We start from the raw sequence: 21,143 nt of genomic DNA on the forward strand, positions 1-21,143 counted from the left end.
AAACCTTAAAATACAACCCTAACTGAATGTGAAACTTCAAAACATGTATTCTTTCTTTCCCAAGAGAAGAAAACCAACCAATGCCTCAGGCTACCTCCTGTCTCTGTAGTATGTCTTACTGACAAGTATAAAGATAATCAAGAAAAGAGGCTGAGATAAGGTATATCACACTGTACTTCAATAGGCAGTATCTTATCTTGAGGCAGTAAATTCCTAATCTGACCAAACAAGCAAGCATTATTTTTCCAGGTCATTTATCAAATGCCCATTTTCAAATCTGTTGCTACTCAGTTTTCACAATCTAACCTGAATAACTGATGACCATCTTACAAGACAGGTCACTGGTATAATCTATTAATTAGCAATCACCAACTAAAGTGATTATTAACATAGCACCAAACACGTAAGGGTGTATGTATCTGCATCTGCGTACATATACGTTCCCAAACGTCAGGCTCCTGTCTTAGCCAGTACAGCTAGAAGTCAGACTTAATGACAAATACTGACATTGGGGTAACTCAAGAGGTCATCTTTGGAAATCCTATACTCTCAATGTCAGCGGCAGGGTGGGGCACTAAGGATAAACCACAGACCACAGAACTATCTGCAGCATAAAGAAATAGTAAGTTGATTATATCATTTATTGTTCTATGCCTACAAAACATTTCAATGGTTAATTTTTTTTTTTTTTTTTTTTTTTTTTTGAGACAGTCTCGCTCGGTCACCCAGGCCGGAGTGCAGTCGTGTGATTTTGGCTCACTGCAACCTCTGCCTCCTGGGTTCAAGCCATTCGCTTGCCTCAGCCTCCTGAGTAGCTAGGATTACAGGCATCTGCCATCATACCCAGCTAATTTTTGTATTTTTAGTAGAAACAGGGTTATACCATTTTGGCTAGGATGGTCTCGATCTCCTGACTTCATGATCCACCCGCCTCAGCCTACCAAAGTGCTGGGATTACAGGAGGGAGCCACTGCGCCCAGCCTCAATGTTTAATTTTTTTAAATTCTTTTTTAATACTTTACTACCAAAGAAATTCAGTTCTTCAGACCTTAAGAATTCATGTATTCTTCCACTCATTCAACCAATATTTATTGATTGTTTTATGAACTATTTTATGCAAAGGCAAGTGTAAAGGTAAATTTCAGAGGCATTCTAACTGTGGCACTATCCAGAAGACACTACAAGCATGCATTCCAAAAGTTTGTAATTAAGTAGGACAGAAAGACACAACTACTTGTAAGAAAGCCATAAGCCACAGAAGCAATTAAAAAGTAACTAATTTAATAGGTTTAAGGTAAGCATTGGTTTCCAGTTGTTTACTACACTTCCCAAATTAATCTGTGAAGCTTTGATTTTTCTTTTCCATCATCAGATATCTGTAACTTGATTTCTTACATTGCTTTTCCTCTTTTAACAGATGCTTTTTTTGAAAGCATAATCCTTACAGTCACATGGCTCTGAAGAACATTTTCCAAAAGAGAAAATTAAACGGCTAGCTCACTCTGAGCAAACTGATTTAAGAAAAGCCTTGGCTTTAAAAATTAGGTTTTCAGGATGTTTCAGAATGAACTCAAACAGCAAATCTGAACTGAAACTACACAATCACCTTTCTGGGTAGAACATTTGGATAGCCCTCAAACATCCTTAGATTTCATCAAACTTGCAGTAATTAATCTAATATTTGTAAGTTCCATGAAGGCAGGGACTAAGTTTGGCTTATTCACTAATAGATCAAGACAGACTAGAATGGTGTGTAACACAAAGTCATTTTTCAATAAATACTCATTGATTGACTGCTATAATTTTTTTAAATTTATTTTGTTTTTTATTGTACTTTAGGTTCTGGGGTACATGTGCAGATCATGCAGGGTTGTTGCATAGGTACTTACATGGCAAGGTGGTTTGCTGCATCCATCCCCCCGTCACCTATATCTGGCATTTCTCCCCATGTTATCCCTCCCAAAACTCCCCACCCCCTGCTGTCCCTCCTCTAGCCCCCATAACCGACCCCAGTGTGTGATGTGTTCTGATTGTTCAACACTCGCCTATGAGTGAGAACATGCGGTGTTTGATTTTCTGTTCTTGTGTCAGTTTGCTGAGAATGATGGTTTCCAGATTCATCCATGTCCCTGCAAATGACACAAACTCTTCATTTTTTATGGCTGCATAGTATTCCATGGTGTACATGTGCCACATTTTCCTTGTCCAGTCTATCACTGATGGGCATTTGGGTTGGTTCCAGGTCTTTGCTATTGTAAACAATACCACAGTGAACACATATGTGCATGTGTCTTTATAACAGAATGATTTACAGTCCTTTGGGTATATACGCAGTAATGGGATTGCTGGGTCAAACGGAATTTCTATTTCTAGATCCTTGAAGAATCGCCACACTGTCTTCCACAATGGTTGAACTAATTTACACTCCCACCAACAGTATAAAAGTGTTCCTACTTCTCCACATCCTCTCCAGCATCTGTTGTCTCCAGATTTTTTGATGATCGCCATTCTAACTGGTTTGAGAAAAATATGGAACGCTTCACCAATTTGTGTGTCATCCTTGCACAGGGGCCATGCTAATCTACTCTGTGTGGTTCCAATTTTAGTATATATGTGCTGCCGAAGTGAGTACGACCGCTATAAATTCTTAAACACTAAGGAAACCTAATAATAATAACTTCTAAGTTATTTCGCATCTATGTAAAATACCACACTATTGATTATTTATGCTTGCTGGTCCCAGTTCCAGTTAACATTAAGAAAAGAAAAACATTAGAGGGAAAAAGCAATTTATGAAAGAGCAACATTAAGCCTTCAATTTACATCATTTTCCAGTTAAAAATAACAAATCTCCGAAAGCACTTTAAATGGTTAATAAGTTTTCGGAAAACAAAACAACAGTTTCTCAGTTTTCAATAGCTACCTGTGTCGTGAAATGTTTGGAGCCAACACAAAGCTTCATTGTTTGCATAGGTTGACTTCTGTCAACCTAAGATATTTGCTAGTGATTTCTTCATAGAGATTTCTAAGGATTTTTGAAATTTTCATTTTTTTAAATTTTACTCTACTGTTAATAAAATCTAGACTTTTTACAAAGCTTAGACAGGATTTCATTGAACTAGTATACATTTAACAATGGATCAAATAAATAAAAAACAGAAGCTTTTTAAAAGAAGTGGTATAGGGAATCTTTCAGCTTATTTTTTTTAAAAAATATATTACCAGCATATTACCTGCAGTGACTCTACATTACCTGGTTAGAACTAGGACAAGATCACTAGTTTGACTAGTAAGTCAAAAACAAAATCCGAATTTGCAGAGTTAATTATTAGCATGATTATCTGGTGAATTTGGTCGATATGGAACAGTAATATATACCATAAACTTTCTCTGATTATTAACAGGGGTAGGACGAAGAACTTAGCTGTATTTATTTGACAATGATAAATCTTTCCACTTTATTTTGCCAATGCAAGCTTAATCGCAGAAAAGTCTGGAATAATTTTGATATATTAAAAAAAAAAATTCTATTTGCACTCCTACACGTCAATGTTGATGCCTCTGTGATATAATTTGGCCAGTTTATAGTTGTTCCATGAAAAGGAAACTAGAAGGCTAAATTTCAGAGGCATTCCTTGAAAACTCTGAAATGATTAAAAAAAAAAAATTTCCAGATTTGCAACACTAGACATGTCCTAACTAGCTTGAAAACTGAATGAGATTAGGCAGCACTTTCATTTAGAAGGAATAAGAAAAATATTATACCAAATGGTGCTATAACTAAGAAAATGTTTATATTGAATTAATAAAATATCCTAGAAGAATTCCAAACTTGAGTCTGTTAGTCATTGCCTTGATAACTATGAGCAGGTCATATAACAATTCTGTAAAGGTTTATGTTAAAATCCATAAAACTAGGTGGGGAAAAATTAGACTAAGTAGTTACTTCTGGTATAAAAAAGTCACAGATTCTATAATTTACCTTACTGTGCTTTTAAAAAATGATTCTATTATTTGGTAAGATAGACTAAATGCACTTTCAGACCATTGTGAAGCACTTTTAAGTCCGTACTGGGTCAAAAAGTATTGGCCAGATTAGAAAGTTTTTCTTTAGAATTTTCATTTCCAAACATCTACATGTTTCCTTTATGTACATAACACTTCATGTTATTTACGATTTTTCAAAATTTTCAACAAAAACCTCATAAGGTTTTATTTTTAAAATGACTAATTTGTATATCCTTTGGTTATTAATGCTCAAAATTAGACAATTAAAAGCTAAAGTTACTTTGAGTATCAATTTGACAAAAATAATAATACCTGGGAAATTTATCATGATTTATTATGAATGCATTTTTTAAATGAAATTTTATATTAATGAAGACTGTTTAGCTATCTTCAAATTACAGTTAGCAATGATTATTAGCAATGTGTTAAGTCCTTATTTTGAACATGCTGTCTTCGTAATGTGTTCAGGACAAAGCTTTCTTAATATCACTGTCCACAAAACTTGTCATGCAGCAAAGAAGGACTCAGTCTCCACGCCTTTCAAAACTTCATCTTGCAAATCTAATCAGTACCACATAAAAAGTTCTTAAGTCTGTCTAATAATTATCTGCATCTCCAATACTTCCACAGTTTCTTTCTTGGATGCCTGCTATAGTTTATACATGGCCAAGCAGATAAAAATAACTCTCATTAAAACGTCTAGGAGAATTTTTCTAAAAATGGAAGTCTGATCAAGTCAGGTCCTTTTCTATTGCCTTCAATACAAAAATAAAACTCCCTAAAGTATTTTTTAAAATGTCATTCTGTTCGGGGTCAGCTTACTTCTACAACCATACTGAATTTTGTTACATGTACTATTCTCTCAATCTGCTCCTGGACTTTGCACATATGATCAATCTTATGCCAGAAAGAGTGTTCTACCACCTATTACTCAACTCTCACTCACCAATGTCTCAATGACGATATCACTTCTGTCAGGAGGGCTTTGCTGATTCCAAAGTCTCCTCTGTGCCCACAGAGCCTAGCACCTTTCTCTACTCTTATTACTGCAGTATAAAGAAGTGGTAAAGGTCACTGACTCAGAAGAATAATTGAAAAAAAATGCACAATGTTTTGAGTTCTCTTAGTAAGTAGTATACACTAGAGTTGAATATTATTGTAAAGTCTGCACAAAGTAATCTCATTTAATCAAAACTACCTTTGAAAATTTCTTAAATTACTATTAAATAGAATAATACATTGTGCCATGTATATAACTTAGTATGGTCTACATGTATAAATATTTGATAAATACCACAGTATATAGTTTCATTTAAAAAATTGTATTCTGAAAGAAAATCACTCAAGGTCTTCAATTATCTGAACATATCATCAATACAGAAAGCTTCAACTTGCTAGTTCAATGGCATCATCTAAATCTTTTGTGTATGGCATATCAGTTCCTCTGCTGCTTCCTTGGTCAGATTTCTCAATAGTTCACAATTAATTGTTCATTGTTTTCCTGCCTCTAAGACAATGGTCCCCAACCTTTTTGGCATCAGGATCAGGGTTTCATGGAAGACAATTTTTCCATGGACCAGGTGAGGTTGTGGGGGGATGATTATGTTACTGATTTGACAGGGGGTGGAGCTCAGGTGGTAATTCTTGCTGGTTGACTCCTCACCTACTGCTATGTGGCCCAGTTCCTAACAGGTGACAGACCAGAACTGGTCTGCCACTTTGGAGTTGAGGACTCCTCCTGTAATATATGGATGCAGGCATCCTCATCCTACTTGGTTAGCTACCTAAATAGTGTTTATGATTTCCTTGTCAATAGCCCCAAATCTTTAGTTATATATATTTGTTCATAAGTTTTTCCAACTGGTATTAACTCCTGTCAGGTTTGATTAAATCCACTGATTTTTGAACTAAATTTGTTAAGTAGAATTGAAGACAATCAGCAGAACTATTTTCAAATATTTTTTTCCTTTCTAAAATCTATATTTACCTAGCAAACACAATTAAAGAAGGCAAATACAGTGTAAAAAGGTTAATGTATGTAAGTCACTCCACTATGATTCATAAACAGCTAGGAAGTCCAAATTTCAATCTCATAAGGTATTTTAATCTTGAAACTGGAAGTGGGGATATCAGATCATAGTATACCTCATAAAGTTATCTATCTTACTATCTCTGAAATTCATAAAATGTGCTTTTGTGCAAAATGCATTTATCTTATAAGTTAAAATGCACAGTCTTACCTTAAAGGATTGATAATTTTGGAGTATCACCATTTTGTATAAAATGGACAAAAATGAGAAAAGACTACCTAAATAAAAAGAATATTTCCAATGAAGTAAATGTTTCATGTATGCATACATTTTTAAATTTATAATTCTTCCATAATAAACCGACATTTAGAAAAATTGTTCATCATGTTGCTTGGTACATATTAGGTGCCCCCCAAAATTATTGTTTAATAAAAATAGCACCAAGGAAAATACTGAAGATTATGTAAGTAGAATATAAAAGAGAGGAAACCTTTTCTAATTAAATGTAGACAAAGCAAAGTTACTAAATTCTGCCTGACTTGTTAATCTATAAACATAATTTCTTTTTAAAAAGTTTGTAATTTTCATTATAAGGCCAACAATATATTCAAAGCCTAATACATTAAACTGGAGTCGGCATTTAAAATGATCCTGTGGCAAATATTCTAGTCTTGTACAAAGGAGTATACTATTTGTAAATAATGGTTACCAGAAATCTTAGCCAAGAAATATAGTTACACAAGGGACGTTAACATAACACAGCTGGAAAAGTACAGAAGAAGAAAGAAAAAGTCTGTATTTTTGTTACTGTTCAGATAGATGAATGGATTCATAGATAGATACAGATATCTATCTCCATATTGGCATATCAGTTGGAAAATAAAAAACATAAATGCTATAAGTAAAAGTGAGAAGTATTATGCCTAACTTAATAGAAAAAAAGGACAATGATAGAAAAAAATTAACTTGCAAGAAACTTTGATAAAGAGATTTTTATCTATAGAAAAATAAGGGTAAAAGAAATAGTGACCTTCAAGAATAAGTATTTAATAGACAATAATCTATTTCTTATAGGTCATATGATTGTTGCAGAGGGAAGGAGAGGAGATTAAGAAAAAGATATTAACAGGACAGATGGAGGGGGAGAGTGGGAAAAGTGGGGAAAGGAGGAGAGATGATTGAGAAATAAATTTTTACTGAATCTTTTCTAAAATGAATCTGTATTATCTTCATTGATCAAATAAGATATTTTCAAATGTCATTCAAACAATTATTTACACTATACATAGTTGTTTTTTAGATAAATAATAACTATTAAATACAAATTTAAAATAGATATCAAATGAACTCTTTTTGGAAATCTAAATAAACTGATAAATTTTAATATTTATTAATTTTCAGCCAAAAAATCTTACACAATTATCAAAAAGTAATCTTTGTCTAATTTCTCCTTTAATTTCTCTTTACTCATGCATTTCTATGATCACAGCAACATTATATTCCTAGGTTTCTAGTAGCTACATATTTCTATTTTGTTTATATTTTCAGACAGTAAATTATTTTAAAATCTACTAATTATAGATAATTATATTAAACATGATAGGTACAAAGGTCAATAAGGTCATATAACTCACTTCCTAGACTCCTTTCTCCAAGTCTACAGTGCAACAGTTTAATTTCAAATTCTCTTGTTTCAGTAATTATAATAAAGAAAATAGCATACTTTAATCATTTAAGCCTGAATAGTTTTTTTTTATTACCAAAACACCTGTTGCTTTTTTACAACTTATTTTCATTAAATACAGAAGAATGTTGATTTTGTTACCCGAGGACATCAAAAGCTAAGAAAACAAACTTCCCTTAACAGAACCATTCTCAGAACACTTTTCTCAACACAAGTGATTTTAACATGCTGCTCCTTCTCAGGATGGGGTTTTTATAAAGTGATTTACATTACTGTTGCAAGCTGGTGTGATTTATCTGTTATATGTTGTTAATATATATGCATATTTAACTTCAAAACAGTAGTATTATTAGTATGAAATATATAAAATTGATTTCAGCAAAAACCAATTTCTAAGAAGTTAAATTTAATTCTATGCAAAACTTATGTTAATGATAGATTCAATTTTTTTTTTTTTTTTTTTTTTTTGAGATGGAGTCTCGGTTTGTTGCCCAAGCTGGAGGGTAACGGCACAATCTCACTGCAACCTCCACCTCCCAGGTTCAAGCCTCAGCCTCCTGAGTAGCTGGAATTACAGGTGCCCACCACTGCGTCCAGCAAATTTTTATATTTTTAGTAGAGATGGGGTTTTGTCATGTTGGCCAGGCTGGTTTTAAACTCCTGACCTCAGGTGATCCACCCACCTCGGCCTCCCAGTGTGCTGGGATTACAGGTGTAAGCCTCAATTTCTCAAGAAGAAATTACTAGTTTTCCACATTGGAAAACTGTTTGTGCAGGACTGTGCTTCCTGAAAGAAAAAAAAAACATGTAAGAGGTGAGCCCTAGGACCACTCTGTCTTTCTACCTGCTGTACTTTCCAGACCTCAGCTCAGGGATGTAGGTGGAGCCCACGCAGACCACAATGACCTCATTCAACTAAAGAGGAACAAAGTAGAGCTTGGTTTTGTTGAAATATCTGGAATTTACAAGGCAAAGCAGTGGAAAAGCGTTAACTACACACACAAAAAAATGAGCCCCAAAAGGAGTTATCATAAGTCATTGGATGCAAATTAAGCTGAACAGGCACAGAGCAAGGCTGAAGACCTGGCAGAAAATAGCTAACTGAAGAGCCATGAGCTATGATTTGAATAGAAATCCAGATGTCACAAATAGTAAGAGATGTAGAACTTCCAATAAACAGTGTAAAGAATATCACTAAAATGCTGAGCACTCAAATGACACCCCTAAAAATGTCTATACCAATTAATTAATTTTCTTTTTTGTAAGCTTAACTCTAATTAAGCTTACAAAAAAGAAAAAAAAAATCCAGCTGACTTTCCAGTAAAATGTGTGCCAGAACAAAACTCAACACTCTTTAAAGAGAAACAACAAAACCGTATAACAGAAATCAGAATGTCTGGTATATAATAAAAATCAATGAACATGTGAAATAACAGGAAAATCTGACCCATAAAGAAGAAGAAATCACTAATACTTTAAGTACATAATGAGGAGAGTTTTATTTCTTTTTCTATTATATACATCATTATATAGTAGTACAATCCTTGAAATAATAGAAAAATATCTTTTAAATTAGTTACACTAATTCAATTCCAAAAACATTTTAATTTTGCACATTATTTTTAAAAGATATGCTCTAAGAGACTGCCTTCATCTGCCACATCCCCAATATTACTTCCTCCATTCTCTATTAATTTACATTTTCTCAGTGACAGGCATGCAGCAGGGATTCTAAGTTCTGCAGAACCCTGAACAACTTTCTGCTTGTAATTAGGAATGCTGGGTAGGTCAACAAAGCTAGCACACACCTTCCTGTTTTGTCCTTCCCTTCTCTACAACATTAAAATGTGTTTCCAATTTTCCAATCTCTTGCTTCCTTTATCCTGCTGACAATGGTTTCAGGATCAATAGTCTCCCTTCTGGTATCTCTTTCCTACCTCTCCTTCTCATTAAACAGATCCACGACCCTTTCCAGGGTAACTGCATGATGCACACTGCCTTTTTTGTTGGCAAGAAGTTTCTTTTAAAAGACTGAATAGTGTTCCCCCAAGATTCTTAAGTCCTAAATCTCCAGCACACCTGAGAATATGACTGTCTTTGGAAATAAGTCCTTAAAATGGGTATATAACGTTAAGTGAGGTCAAGGAGGTGGGCCCTAACCTAGTAAGTCTGATGTCTTTATAAGAAGAGGAATAAACACCAGGGAAATGCATGTACAGTGAAGAAAGTAGCCATGTGCAAGTCAAGGAGAGATGTCTTATGAGAAACCAAACCTGCCAACATCTTGATCTTTGACTTCCAGTCTCCAGAAATATGAGAAAATAAATTTCTGTTGATAAGCCTCCAGTCTGTAGTATTTTGCTATGGCAGCCCTAGCAAATGAATACACCCTTGAATATATTTTCATTTGTCCTGGAGTGTTCAGTCACCTTCTTCATCATTGTTAAACTAACTTGATGGCATCACTTCCATTAAAACATCATTCTCTGTCCTTGAAGTAATACAAGCATATAGTCAGAACGTTTACCAACTACTGCTACCTCTAGACTATTATTCCAGTGTTACAACAGTCTTCATAGAAAAGTTTAATTCTGAACATAAATGATACATTGAGAGAGAAAGAGAGAAGAAAAATAAGATGAGAGAAAGATATCATAATTGAAAATATAAACAGCAATGTGGTGTTATAGACATTATTTAAGAGCTGGTTATATATGACACCTAGTTTTGAATCCAAGTTGCCCTGCTTGCCATTTGTGTAATATTGAGCAAGCTACTTAATCTCACTATGGATAAAAACAGAACCTACTTCATATTTTTGTTGTGAGTAAAATTTATTAACAATTGTAAAGCAGTTAGCTTGGCACATTAGTTGTTATACAAGTGCTAGCTATTACCAAGGGAATTGATTTTGGATGGGGTTGCTAAGGGAGTAAGAACAGGAAAGAGGGCCTTGGTGATGGGAAGGTTAAAATAGCAAGTGTTGATTATACATACATTAGAAATTTGGAGGTAAATGAAGGTTAGATTCAATAACAATTTTTAAAGTAAGTTGAAGCTGGGCATGGTAGTGCACACCTGTAGGCCGGACAGCTACTTGCAAGGCTGGGATAGGAGGCTCACTTGAGCCCAGGAGTTCAAGGCTGCAGTGAACTATGGGCACACCATGACTTTCCAGCCTGGGCAACAAAGTGAGACCCTGTGTCAAAAAAACAATAATCACAAAATGAAAATAAAATAAAATAAGTAGAGCAAGAGGAGATAAGTACTTCTTGTTTATTTAAGATAAAGGAGAATTGTGCATGCTTATAATCTCAGAACCTAATATTTACAATCTCATACATTTATTGAAAGTAAGAAATAGAATAATTATCAATGAAGCAAAACACTGAAAGAGATTAAGGAAATTAAAAGTACCGAGTACAGGAACAAACAAGGGTAAGTAGTGTTTCATGCAAGGTTTGTGTCAGCTTACACACACACACACACACACACACACACACACACACACACAATGTGTATATGGGTGACCCTGGGGCAATATGGATTTGAACTGTGAGGATCCATTTACATGTGATTTTTTTTTTTAAATAAAAGTTACACTGAATTTGCCTGTCTCTCCTGCTTCCCTTTCCTTCTCTTCCACTTCTTCCCCCTCTGCAACCCTGAGACAGCAAGACTCCTCCTCCTCCTCCTGCTCTTCTTCAACACACTTAACAAGAATGCAAAGGATTCTCTTTTTGGGAATCCACCTCCACTTAATGAACATTAAATATATTTTCTCTTCCTTATGATTTTCTTAATAACGTTTCTTTTTCTCTCGCTTACTTTATTGTAAGAATATATAATAAGGCCGGGCGTGGTGGCTCACGCCTGTAATCCCAGCACTTTGGGAGGCCGAGGCAGGTGGATCACGAGGTCAAGAGATCGAGATCATCCTGGTCAACATGGTGAAACCCCGTCTCTACTAAAAATACAAAAATTAGCTGGGCACGGTGGTGTGTGCCTGTAATCCCAGCTACTCGGGAGGCTGAGGCAGGAGAATTACCTGAACCCAGGAGGCGGAGGTTGCAGTGAGCCGACATCGCGCCATTGCACTCCAGCCTGGGTAACAAGAGCAAAACTCTGTCTCAGGGGAAAAAAAAATAATAATAATATATAATAGTATATAATACATAAAACACAAAATATTCGTTAATCAACTGTTTATGTTATCGGTGAGCCTCTGGTCAACAGTAGGCTGTTACTAAAGATTTGGACAAATCAAAAGTTCTATGTGATATTCTGATTGTGTGGGAAGTGAGCACCCCTAACCCCGCATTGTACAAAGATCAACTGTATTTGATGAAAAGGTGAAATATATTCTTACTGTGGTTCTCAGTAAAAAGTTTTAAACCTTTTAATCTATAGTATATGACATTTTTGAAAGGTAGACTTTTTTTCTGAAATAAGAAGAAAAAAAGCATCAGTGAACTGAGAGTAGAGAAGTACTCTTTTATTTAACAAAATTAATTCATGTGCATATTATATTCATTACCCAAAAAAATTTGTGTGAAACTAGGCTGTGCTTCTTGAATTTCAATATAAATCGCTAATATGACTGCAATGACTAAATACATTAACTTAAAAATCTTACAACTAAAATTTTTATTTTCTTTTTGATTTATGTTTGTATTACTGATTTTTTTGTTTTGTTTTGTTTTGAGACAGAGGCTCACTTTGTTGCCCTGACTGAACTGCACTGGTGTGATCTGGACTCACTGCAACCTTCGCCTTCCTGGGCTCAATCGATTCTCGTGCCTCAGCCTCCCACGTAGCTGGCATTACAGATGTGTGCCACCATGCCTGGCCAATTTTTGTATTTTTAGCAGAAACAGAGTTTTGCCATGTTGGCCAGGCTGGTCTCAAACGCCTGACCTCAAGTGATCTGCCCGCCTCAGCCTCGTAAATGCTAGGATTTCAGACATTAGCCACTGAATCTGGCCCTGAATTTTTAACTTAGTGAATGAATCACTTTTACAAAGTCCAGTGGGACACTTGCGAGATGTCAATGAAATGTAACCACTGGTTTTCACATACTTGTGAAAATACTTGGGTTACCTTAGAAATCCCTCAAATACAATCTTTATTCTTCCTGATACTGGTGTTAGTGGGTAACTTTTAGACCTTTCAATATACCATGATACTGGCTTTTCCTGGTGATCTCAATCACTTTTAAACTTCAGCTATCTTGTCCACATACAAATACAGAATCTACCTTTGTGTGTTTTGTACCTCTGGATACAGAATTCCAAGTGTTTCCTGGACATTTTTTTGTGGTCTCCAAAGTAAAAGTTCAATATGTAACCATTTTACATCATTAGTTTTGATTACTATCTTTACCATCTACCTATTAGTTTAAGGTAGAAATCTAAAAGTCAGAATGCCTCCATTCATAATAATAAGCAAATAATTAAGTTCTGTCAATTCTGTCTCCAAATAGTTCTCAGCTCTCCCCTCTATCTCTGAGGACACTGTTTTAGTTCAGATCATCACTTTTCTCTTGTTTTAATCCAATACCCTTTTTAATTTATCTCTGCCTTTTGGGTCTTCTCTCTACTCATCCTCCACACTTCAGTCTCAGTTATCTTTCTAAAATGTCAGTTTAATTTTAATACTCTGAGGCTTTCAATCCAGCTTATTTCTCACCACTCTGACACACACACTCTGAGTCAGTCACAGAGCCTCTCCCCCTTCCTTGAATCTGTTCTTTTCTTTTGCATTAATTTATTGAGTCAGGGTCTCACTCTGTCACCCAGCCTGAAGTGCAGTGGCAAGATCATGGCTAACTGCAGCTTTGAACTCCTGTGCTCAAGTGATCCTCCTGCCTTACCTTCCTGAGTAGCTGGGACTACAAGTGCATGCCACCACTCTTGGCTAAAGTGCTTTTGTTTTTTTCCCCTGTAGAGCCAGGGTCTCACTATGTTGCCCAGTCTTGAACTCCTGGCCTCAATCAATCCTCCTGCCTCAGCCTCCCAAAGTGCTGGGATTACAGGTATGCATCACCACTCCCGTTCTTTTACTTTAAAACAAAAAGAAAAATATCTTCATGCCTTTTCATATCTTATTCTCTCTACCTGGAATGTCCTGTGCTGCCCTTTTGACCTGCTCACTTTAGCTCTCCTACTCACTTCTTAATATATAGTTGTAGCATAATCTTCTCTATAAATCATAGGTAAAGAGTCATTTCTTCCTCTTCTTCTTCACTGCACTTTCTGTGAAGCAGTTAAACATTCATTTATTAATCATTTATACATTTAACATATATTAAGTACCATCTATGACTGAAGCACCATATTAACACTTGCAACTTTGCACTGCAACTAATTGTTTAGATTTGTTTATATCAGGCCCAACACCTAATAGGCATTTAACAAATGTTACAATACATAAATTGATACTTTCTAGCACAGTATTTTCTTCTACCCTGCAATTATTTCTATTCTTCCCAGCAAAATTTAATATTCTGTGAGAAGAGAATCATTAGGAATTAATTATTAATGACACAGTGTAGTGTGAACAGGAATTAAACATATTTTCTAAAGAGATACCAGCTTACTTAGGAGCTGCCTGAAACTTAGCACCCATTTGTGGTCTTCTAGCAGCTAACTGTTTCTTAAAAGAAAGGTAGGCATTACTTTGCCTAGTTCTTTATACTTCAAAAATTCTCTTAAAAACCTTTACATTTTCGGTGACAATGATTTAATTTTTTTTTGTTACTGATAAACCTAAAATCCACTTAGCTAAAAGGAAAAGCATACAACCTTACTTATTTTATGAAAAATAAAATAATTCAGAGAAAGATGAAACATCATCATCAGAAAAATCTCATATACAGTTCTCTGTATATATGAATTATTACTTTGTATCTTAGTAATTATTAGTGTTTATATGTATTTTTGTCTCATTCTTTAATATTTATTTTTGTCTTATTTAAATTTAGGCTGCAAGCTAGAGAATTCACTCAGGATAGAGCTTGTGCACATTTGGTAACATCTACCGACCCAGAAAAACACTAAAATAATTAGAATACAGCAGCTTTGTCCAAATTTTGAAGACTCCCCCAGGGGTGTGAAGGCTCATTGTTCCTCCCAACAACTGACATTTATCAGAAGCCTAACAGATATTTTGCCAAAATCAAAAGCATTCATTAAGGAGGCAAGATCTCATTTTCTGAGGACTGCCACTAGTAAGGTAGTAAGGTAAGTCATACTTACATTATTCTGTGATATAGGAGAAATGTTCTAGCTCAGGCCAGATGACTTCATAACCATCATAAGTTTTCCTTTTATTACATTTCTAGATTATCCTTCCTGATGGGCAGAATTATTGAATACTGTAAGGCCTCTCAAAAATCAGATAGAAGAAGCTGGGTATGACAGAGTGCATTTGCAGCGGAGAGGTTTAGGTGGGAGAATCCCTGAACCCAGGAGTTCAAGGCTGTACTGTGTTAACTTATGATATCTTCACAATTTCTATAAAGATTAATTCCAAGTATATTTTTAAAATATTTAACTACCACAATGAATACTATCACCATTTCCTTTAAATTTTTTTTGAAAATTTAGATAAAATAGTAATATTGGTAGTTTAAAAATTATTATGGATATATAAGAGTACATATTTATGGGGTACATGTGATCTTTTTGTAAAAAAAAAAAAAAAAAAGCACATAATGTCTAATGATCCAATCAGGGTAATCAGGACAGTCATGATTTCAAACATTTATCATTTCTTCGTGTGAAAAATCCCACCCTTTTAGTTATTTTGAAATATACAGTATATTAACTACAGTTGGTCTGTTGTACTACTGAATATTAGATCTTATTTCTCCCACTTAACTATATTTTTGAACCCCTTAACCCTACTCTATTCCCCTCTTTGTCATCCCCTCTACACTATACTTCCCAGCCTCTAGTAGCCATTATTCTACTCTCTATCTCCATGAGTTCATTTTTTATAAGCTCCCACATATGAGTGAGAACATGCAGTATTTGTCTTTCTGTGCCTGGTTTATTTCACTTAATATAACATCCTCCAGTTCCATTCATGCTGTTGCAAATGACCAGATTTCATTCTTTCTTATGGCTGTATAATACCCTTTGTGTACATGTACCACATTTTCTTTATCCATTTATTCACTGATGGACACTTAGGTTGGATACATATCTTAACTATTGTGAACGGTGCTGTAATAAATATGACAATAAAGATATCACTTTGATTTCTTTTCTTTTAAATAGATACCCAGCAGTGGGATTGCTGGATTGTAAGGTACTTCTAGTTTAGTTTTTAGAGGAACATCCATATTTTTCTCTCATAGTGGCTGTACTAATTTACATTCCCACCAAGATTACACAAGCGTTCTCCTTTCTCATCAGTATCAGTTATTGCCTTTTTGGGAAAGAAAGAAAAGCCGTTTCAACTGGGGTGCAATGGTATCACATTGTAGTTTTGATTTGCATTTCCCTAATGATTAGTGATGATGAGCATTATTCCATACACTTTTTGGCCATTTGCATGTCTTATTTTGAGAAATTGCTATTCAGATCTTTTGGCCATTTTTAAAACAGGTTATTTTTTCTCTTATTGAGTTGTTTGAGATCTTTTAATATTTTGGTTATTAGTCCCTTGTTGGATAATTTGCAAATATTTGATCCCATTCTGTGGGTTGTTCTCTTCACTTTGTTGATTTTTTTCCTTTGCTGTTCAGAAGCTTTTTAGCTTGATGTGATCCCATTTGTCCATTTTTACTGTGGTTGCTTGTGCTTTTAAGGTCTTAATCCAAATAATCTTTGCCCAGACAAATGTCCTGAATCACTCCTCAATGTTTTCTTTTAGTAGTTTCATAGTTTGAGATCTTACATTTAGGTCTTTAATCCATTTTTATATATGGTGAGATATAGGTTTCTAGTTTCATTCTTCTGCATATACATGTCCAATTTTCCCAGCACCAAAGAGACGGTCCTTTTCCCAAGGTATGTTCTTGGTGACTTTCTCAAAAGTGAGTTCACTGTAAATGCATGAATTTATTTCTAGGTTCTCTATTCTGTTCTAGTGGCTTCTGTGTCTGTTTTTATGACAGAACCGTGCTGTTTTGGTTACTACAACTTTGTGGTATAATTTGAAGTCAGGTAATAAAATGCCTCCAGTTTTGTTCTTTTTGTTCAGGATTCCCTTAGCTATGATAGTCTTTTGCGGTTTCATATACATTTTAGGATTATTTTTTTCTATTTCTGTGAATAATGTCATGGGTATTTTGAAAGGGATTACATTGAATCTGTAGATTGCTTTGGGTCTATGGTCATTTCAACAATATTGATTCTCCCAAGTCATTAACGTGAATATCTTTCCATTGTAAGGTAGTTCTATTTAGATTTTTGAGGAACATCTCTATTGTTCTCTCATAGTGGCTGAACTAATCTACATTTCCACCAAGATTACACAAAGGTTCTCCTTTCTCCACATCCTCGCCAGCATCGGTAATTGCCTTTTTTAAAAAAGCCATTTTAACAGGGGTGAGATGATCTCATTGTAGTAGGAACCTTTAATTTATTTCCTCAATGTTTTATAGTTCTCATTGTAGAGATCTTTCACTTCTTTGGTTATGTTTATTCCTAGGCATTTTATTTTATTTGTACCTATCTTAAATGGAATTCCTTTTAGGGTTTCTTTTTTAGTTCCTTCACTGTTGACATATAAATATATTACTGATTTTTGCATGTTAATTATGTATCTTGCAACTTTCCTGAATTTATCAGTTCTAATAGTTTTTTTGGTACCATCTACAAGTTTTTCTAAATGTAAACTCATACCCCCTGCAAACAAGGCTAATTTAACTTCTTCCCTTCCAATTTGTATGTCTTTAATTTCTTTCCCTTGCCTGATTGCTCTGGCTAGGACTCCCTTGCCAGGAACAAACACTGTGAATAAAAATCATAAAAGTGGGCATCCTTTTTTGCTCCAGACCTTACAGAAAAGGCTTTTAGTTTCTTCCCATAAATATAATACTAGCTGTGGCTTTGTCATACATAACCTTTTTCATGTTAAGATATATTCCTTCTATATCTAGTTTGTTGACTTTTTTTTATTATAATGAAAAGATATTGAATTTTATTAAATGCTTTTTTGGCATCTATTGATTATATGATTTTTGGCAATTTTTGTTGATGTATTGTACCACATTTATTGATTTGCATATGTTGAAACATCTTTGCATTCCTGAGAACAGTTGTGCTTTTTTATTTTTATTTTTGAGACAGGATCTTGTTCTGTCGCCTAGGCTGGAGTATAGTGGTGCCATCTGGGCTCACTGCAGCCTCTACCTTGTGAGCTCAAGTGATCCTCCCTCCTCAGCCACCCAAGTAGTTGATACTACAGGTACATGCCACCATGCCCAGTTAACTTTTGTACTTTTTGTAGAGATGGGTTTTCATCATGTTGCCTAGGCTGGTCCCAAACTCCTGGGCTCAAATGATTCATCTGCCTTGGCCTTCCAAAATGCTGGGATTATAGGTGTGAGTCAACCAGGCCCAGCCAACAGTAAGTAGTACTTTTTACCATTGACAATGCCAACACCAATAAAAACAACAGTAATATTAATGCTATAGAAGCTAATGTTTACTGAGTATGTGATAGATACCATATGAAATTATATGTATATTTAATAATATATATTAGACATCATATACAAATATATCTATTTGAAGAGGATTAAGTTTAAACCTGTTTAAACCTATAGTCTCTATTTTATAATTGAGATAACTGAAGCTCAAAAATTTTTTTAAATGTCAAATCACATACCTTTAGTGAAGTCAGACTCCAAAGCCTGAGAATAATATAGTATAGTCCCCCAACCCCTTAGCAATACAAATAAGGTAAATCATACATTATCCTGTGACACAGGAGAAATGGTCTAGCTTAATCTAGATGACTTCATAACCATCCTAAGTTTCCCTTTGATTACATTTCTAGATTATCCTTCCTGATGGGTAGAATTATTGAATATCATAAGTGCTCTCAAAAATCAGATAGAAGAAGCTGGGCATAATAAAGCACATCTGTAGTAGGGAGGTTACGTGGGAGGACTGCAGAACCCAGGAGTTCGAGGCTGTACTGTGCTATGATTGTACCTGTGAACAGCCAATGCACTCCAGCCTGGGCAACATAGTGAGACCTCATGTCTAAAATTAAATAAATGAGTGAGTAAATAAATAAATAAATAAATAAGAAAGCATATTATGAAAAATCAGATGGAAGAACATAAAACTTGTGGTTTCAGCAGTAAGCTACTCAGTAAGTCACTTATACACTTCCATTCAAAATTACTGGTATGGCAGTAGGTGGAGGAAAACTTAGGAACATACTTCTATCAGACAGCATTACACATTTACCTCTTGGCAGACTGTGGACTTCCACTGACCTCATGATAAGACAAAAGGTAGCCCTTAAATATGCTGGAAAACTGTAAATGTAGAGCTGATTACCTACTGTAAATGTAGAGCTAATTACCTACTGTAAGTTTGCAAATTACCTAATTTTCTCCTTAATTTCACAGATTAGAAAAATGAGATTTAGAGATGTTCATTAAAAATGCCTTTGTGAGCAAAGGTATTGGCGTTGGTTGAACAACTAAACCCTAGATCTCCATAATGCTGTAAATAACTGTGCTGTATATCACTCAGTGATTACTGTTAATAGCCAAAATTCTTTTTTCTTTTTCTGAGATGGATTCTTGCTCTGTTGCCCAGGCTGAGGGCAGTAGTGTGATCTTGGCTTATTGCAGTCTCTGCCTCCCAGGTTCAAGATATTCTTCTGTCTCAGCCTCCTGAGTAGCTGGGACTACAGGCACATACTACCATGCCCAGCTAACTTTTTTTTTTTTTTTTTTTTTGCATTTTTAATAGAGATGGGGTTTCACCATGTTGGCCAGGCTAGTCTTGAACTCCTGACCTCAGGTGATCCACCCGCCTAAGCCTCCCAAAGTGCTGGGATTCCAGGCATGAGCCACTATACCTGGCCTAGAATTTTTTTAGATATGGAAGTTCTAGAAGAAAGGTTTCTGCACTATATATATATATATCTCCAAGAGAGGTCTGTCTTTTTCTGGATAAGAATATGTTCCCCCAACAAGGCAGAAAGTAAGTAAACGATCAACACATATTAAAGTACTCTTCAAAAGTGATATAGTTGGTTATTAACATCAGCAAACTTCTCTAGGGTGCCTAAAGGTGAGGAAGAATAGAAAAGGTGCTTATATTCTCTCTGGATTCACTTCCAGAATAAAGTCACAATCAAGGGTACTTCCATTTGCCTATTGCACAGCCAGACACAGAAGGTTATCCATTCAAAGCTGGAGAAATAAGTAGGATTTTTATTGATATCAAACTTATTAAACAATGAAAGTTCTTATAGATTGATTCTTTCTGTGCATCCACCTGATTTTTAAATGATGACTGCATTACTATTTATTTTCTCGTATGACAAACGACAACTCAGTTTTTAGCTTCAATATTCTTTACATTATCTCTTGTCAGTTCACCCATATAAAATAGTTAAGATTCATTTAACAACCAAGTCTGGTTATTAATTAAAGGTAAAAGGGCACGAATAACAGAGTGGGTAATTAAATAGCATGGGCTTTCTTGTCAGTCATAAATGAGTTCAAATTATGGCCATTCCTCTTGTTAGCTGTGTAACCTTGCACGAATTACTTAACCTTTCTTGAAATGAGAAACATAAAGGCCTAATATTGATTGTAGTCAAGATGAAATGAGATAAATTATATAAAGCAACTAGCTGCACAGAATCCCACAAACAACAGCATAAAGTCAATGTTAATTCACTTTCCCATTATTTTTTTGACCAGAAATTTATAAGACTCAATAACCTTGCTCTTGAACAAGATTTGATGATAATGATCCTAGTCTTCCTAATTTAGATATTCTTTTGGAAGGGAGATAGGAGAATATCTCGATGAATTTGGACGAAATTTCACAGTATTCAGTTCTCCACTAAAAACTAAATAAGCAGTTTCAGATGAAAGTCTCAATGCTCTAATGCCTAGTCTTTTACTTGGCCTGAAAGTTGCATGACAGCTGTGTTCCTACTCTTGAATTTTTTTTGCTTTAAGCAATAGTTTTCCTAAAGACCTTTGTGGAGCAGTCCCAGAAAGAATTTTTTATAAATCTTTTATGGAAGTATTAGGATAATTTGTTTGATGAAAACTGTTGGCTACTCTTTAAAGTTATTAAGTATAAAGAACTGTGCTGATGATGAAAAGCAAAAGTGGTTTTATCCTTTTTTTTTAAGGAGTTCACAATCAGGCCAGTACACAACTAACGAAAAGGGCAGCTTTCTGGAACTTTATACACTTTATAAGG

At 34.8% G+C, this 21,143-nt stretch overlaps 1 protein-coding gene and 1 non-coding gene across 6 annotated transcripts in view; both read right to left on the minus strand.

The window, feature by feature from the left end:
- The window catches only part of XRCC4 (X-ray repair cross complementing 4), a 268,691-nt gene that overhangs the window by 106,845 nt on the left and 140,703 nt on the right, over positions 1-21,143 (minus strand). The window lies entirely within an intron of this gene.
- LOC120365637 (U6 spliceosomal RNA) lies at positions 2,524-2,632 on the minus strand. The gene has a single exon (XR_005580523.1). It is a non-coding gene; the product is annotated as a U6 spliceosomal RNA (small nuclear RNA).

Source organism: Saimiri boliviensis, chromosome 1 (genome assembly GCF_048565385.1).
Source record: "Saimiri boliviensis isolate mSaiBol1 chromosome 1, mSaiBol1.pri, whole genome shotgun sequence".
Classification (NCBI taxonomy): domain Eukaryota; kingdom Metazoa; phylum Chordata; class Mammalia; order Primates; family Cebidae; genus Saimiri; species Saimiri boliviensis.